Consider the following 4,758-nt stretch of genomic DNA (forward strand, 5'->3'; position numbering starts at 1 on the left):
CTACAGAATACAGGGGGCTGTCGCCACTCATGTACATGGCCCTCATGTGCTGGCTCTCCTTGCTGGCGTGGGGCCCAGCTGGCCCGCAGCAACTCTGCCCCTGGCAGATCTCCTTCCTCAGCCTCTTTGACTCTGGGCCAAGTGTACGTTTCATCCTGGGATGAAGGGCACCAGATTGTACCATAGATCACTCCCATCAAGCAGGCTGGAGGTGGGGGGAGATGAAAGGCTGACATGACTTGCATTCCATCGTCATGGTTTCAGGCCATCCTGGGATAGTCTAGTATGTCCTTGCTTCCTCCCCTCACATCTTCCCTTCCCAACTGCCTGCCCTACTGACATCAGGAGCCAGCAACAGACGCAATAGCCACCTAGAGACTGGATAACCAGGTCCCACACTTCACAAGGTCAAGTTCCTATAAAAGCCCTATATATATATATATATATATATATATATATATATATATATATTTAATTTTTGTGTCTCTCTAAAATTCGTGGAAATCTTAACCCCTAATGTGTTGGTAGGGGAGGGGGCTTTGGGGAGGTGATTAGGGCATGAGGGTAAAGCTTCATAAATGGGACCAGTACCCTTGTAAGAGAGACCCCAGTGAGCTCCCTCACTCCTTCTACCATGTGAGGACATCGTGAAAAGAGGGTCATCTCTGAACCAGGAACTAAGCCTTGCCAGACACCAAATCTGCTGACATGTTGATTTTGGATTTCCCAGCTAAAGAACTGTGAGAAATAAATGTCTGTTGTTTATAAGCTACCCAGTCTCTGATACTCTATTATCATAGCCCAAACAATAATGGAAACATACGTGTGTGTGTGCGCGCGCGTGCGCATGTTTCTGCTTCTCAGACTGAATTCTGACCCACACAGATTGAAAGGACAAGAAGAGCCAGAGGAACAAAAGGGAGGGACTGTGCCAGTCCTGTTTCTCCCTACATCTCTCCTCACCCTTTCCCTGCCCTGCTCCGTGTCTCCCAGGCTCCTCCATCAGCTGGCCAATGGAAACCTTAAGAGAGCTGAGAGGGCAGAGGAAGACAAAGCCAAGGAATTTCTTCATCTTGTTCCGCTTGCACGTCTTACCTGGCCCTGTCTGCCTCTCTTCTCTATCTCCAACTCCCTCCCAGCACACTCACCATTGTTTTGCCCATCACCTGGTGCCTTTGGTCCTGGGCTCTGGTGATGCTGTCTCCATCTCTGTCTCCAACCTAAAGGTGGTAGGCTTCATGTTGTTTGTTGCTAACCTGCAGGGTGCCTCCTCAGCCAGTTTGACTTCTCAGTCCATCCATCCCTCAGGGGACCAATTCCCTGTATTGGATTCCCACTGTTGTAGACGCTCAGAGTAGTTTCTGTTTGCCTGATTGGACCCAGTCTGAGTCTACCCGCTTGAAGTTCGAGTTCATGAATTTAAAGTGAGAATAATCGGACCACGTGTGACTTTTCCCAGCTCTTCTTTGGGTGCAGGCACAGAGGAGGGAGAGAGTTCAATTTAAGGAGGGCTAGGGGAAATTTTGATGCAAGGAGAAGGAGCTGATGGTGATTTTAAGGATGACCCAAAGACCCTCGGCTGGGTTAGGAGATGAGTGAGGTCATGAAAGGGTGAACAGCAATGCAAGGATGGGAAAGTCAGCGGGTGAAAAATGAAAATCCATGCGTGTTTGATTGTTTTGAGAGCAAAGGTGCTGCAGGAAGTGAGCAGGAAGGATATGTAAGGGTAATCGGCGATTAGGATGCTTGAAGCCAAAACCTTGGAAGAGAGGCAGCAATTTCTGCTCACAAGATCTACCTATGAAGTGGGAGCAAGTGGCTGAGACAGGTCAGGGGATGAGAGCCAAGGAAATGAGAGGAAGGTACAGCGAGGCCACGGTGTTGAACGGATTGTCTAAAGGTCAATGCCCAGCCTGAGGGTGCTAAAGGGTCTGTCTCTCACCTCTTGAGTGAGCCTTGGAGAATCAGGATCCAGCTTGTTCTCCTCCCTTCTCCATCCACTCCCTCACCATCACCCTCTGTCCGTGACCACGGTCACTCCATTTTCCAAGTCCCAATGGCCCAGTAAGTAGAACAGACATTTACTAGATACAGGCACACCTCATTTCACTGTGCTTTGCTTTATAGAGCTTTGCAGATACTGCATTTTTTACAAATTGAATGTCGTTGGCAACCCTATCTGGAGCAAGTCCATCAGCACCATTTTCCCCACAGCATTTGCTCACTTTGTGTCTCTGTGTCCTATTTCAATAACTCTCACAATATTTCAAACTTTTTCATTATCATTATAATATCTGTTACGATGATCTGTGACCAGTGATTATGACTCACTGAAAGCTCAGATGACGGTTAGCGTTTTTAGCAATAAGGTACATACTCTTTTTAGACATAATGCTCTTGCACACTTAATAATCTTCAGTATAGTGTAGACATAACTTTTATATGCACTGGGAAACCAAAATATCCATTTGACTTGCTTTATTGTGATGTTCACTGTATTGGGTGGTCTAGAAACAAACCCGTGACATCTCCGGGGTGTGCCTGTATTTGCAAATAAAGGAGGAGACCACCGAAGAGCATAAGGCTAGAAATAATTAAAACTGAATATTCCGTAATAGCAAGGACCATTTTATCCCTTGGGTTCCAACTCTGCCAGTTTTGTTCAGGTCACCTCTCTCTGTAGAGACTCTTCTCCACCTTTCTTCCTCTCCAAGTTATCTGGCTCCCCCAAGCCCTCTTTGGTGCAAGCTTCCAGGGCAATGCTCTGGCGTTCACGTGAGTGAACACACATGCAGTGGGCAGTTCTCCCACAACACTTGCCACATGGGGTCTCGCCATGTACTTCCAAAAGGCCTTTCAAAGTATTTTTTTTAAGATTTGTTTATTTATTCCAGAGAGAGAGAAAGAGAAAAAGTGCAAGCGGAGAGAGGAGCAGAGCAAGAGAATCTCAAGCATACCTCAAGCTAAGCATGGAGCCCAACACAGGGCTCAATCTCAGGACCCTGAGATCATAACCTCAGCCTAAACTAAGAGTCTGACACTCAACCGACTGAGTCACCCAGGCACCCCTCAAGGTATTTTTCTTTTTCTTTTTTTTCCCTTAAGATTTTATTTACTTATTTAGAGAGAAAGCGCAAGCTGGGGGAGGGGCAGAGGGAGAGGAAGAGAGAGAAGCTCAAGCAGACTCCCCACGGAGTGCAGAGCCTGATGCAGGGCTCAGGGCTTAGGGCTTGATATCACGACCCTGAGATCATGACCTGAGCCGAAACCAAGAGTCAGACGCTTAACTGACTGAGCCACCCATGCGTCCCGCAAGGTATTTTTCTAAAGAAAAGAACCATCAACATCTAAGAGGAATTCTGCTCCTCTCCCAAAATGCAGAATTGCAACAGCCATGGCATTGTTCTAATAAAGTGACTTTATCATGTTCCTACTCCCCAAGATAAAATGACATCATGTGGGCGACAGACAATGTTTAAAAGCTGAATAGCACTTTTCTAATTCAAATGTAAGAGGAGAGAAATTTTATGTACAATCCCACAACCCAGTCAAGTAAGGAGATGATCCAAGAGCTGAAGATCCATTTGTCTGCAGGGCCCTCGTTGGGCCAAGGTGGGGAAGCTGGGTCGTGGCTTCATGCGATGCTCAGTGGAATGCATGCTTAAATGAATGAATGAAGTGTGTGTAGGTGTATATGATATTGTGATTTATAATAAGAAATGTACATTTGGTGTTCATCCCAGTTTCTGGCACAGAGCTCCTAAAACCCTTGGAATTTCCAAGGCGATAAGAGCAATGGGATCATCTTTTATTATAGTATTTTGTCTTTTGGCCTCAGTTCCTGAAATAGCTCCAGAGCCATAAAGGTGAAAGGAGTGTCTTAGTATTTATAACAAACCTTTTTCAACTTCACCTGAGTTTATGTTAATGAGGTGACTTTTGGAAAGCCCATAAGGATGGGGGCTGGTTGCCAGGAGAACCAACCCTGTGATTAGAGGGTTAGAACTTTCAGACACACACACACACACACGTGCACACACGCACGTGCACACCACCCCTGCCCGGAGGAAAGAGACTGGAGCTTGAATCAATCACCAATGGCCAGTGATTCAATCAGTCATCCTTACCTAATGAGGCTTCCGTAAAAACCTAAAAGGAAAGGGTTCAGAGAGCTCCTTGGGGGGTGAACACATGAAGGTGTGGGGAGGGTGGCTCCCTGAGAGGGCGTGTGGAAGGTCCTCGCCCCTTCCCACATGCCTGGTCCTGTGCATCTCTTCCTTCTGGCTGTTCCTGAATTTCATCCTTTTATAACACACTGGTAAGCTAGTAAATACACTGTTTTCCAGAGTTCTGTGAGTTCTGCTCTAGAAAATTAATCAAATGGGAGGGGTGATCGTTGCAACCTCTGATGTATAGCGGCTAGGTCAAAGGAGCAGGTGATAACCTAGACTTGCAGTTGGCATCTGTCGTGCACTTCCTGTGGGATCTGACATGATCTCCTAGTAGGGTCAGAACTGAATCGAATGATAGGCCCCCCAGGCAGTGTTGCAGAATTGATCAGTGTGGCAATGAACGCACACATGTGGTGTGAGAAGTGTTGTCCATGTAGCAGTGTGAGGGCAGAGAAACATGGAGGGGGGTGTTCCTTTACAGTGCAATGCAGGGAGATGTTCAGCAGGCAGTTTTTAGCCATCTCAATAAAAAACATTTCAGAATTGTGGAGAAAACCAGGCTAGGTTGGAGAACGAATGGGAATGA

This window comes from Mirounga leonina, unplaced genomic scaffold (assembly GCF_011800145.1).
Source record: "Mirounga leonina isolate KUSES-001 unplaced genomic scaffold, KU_Mleo_1.0 Mir_176, whole genome shotgun sequence".
NCBI classification, from domain to species: Eukaryota; Metazoa; Chordata; class Mammalia; order Carnivora; family Phocidae; genus Mirounga; species Mirounga leonina.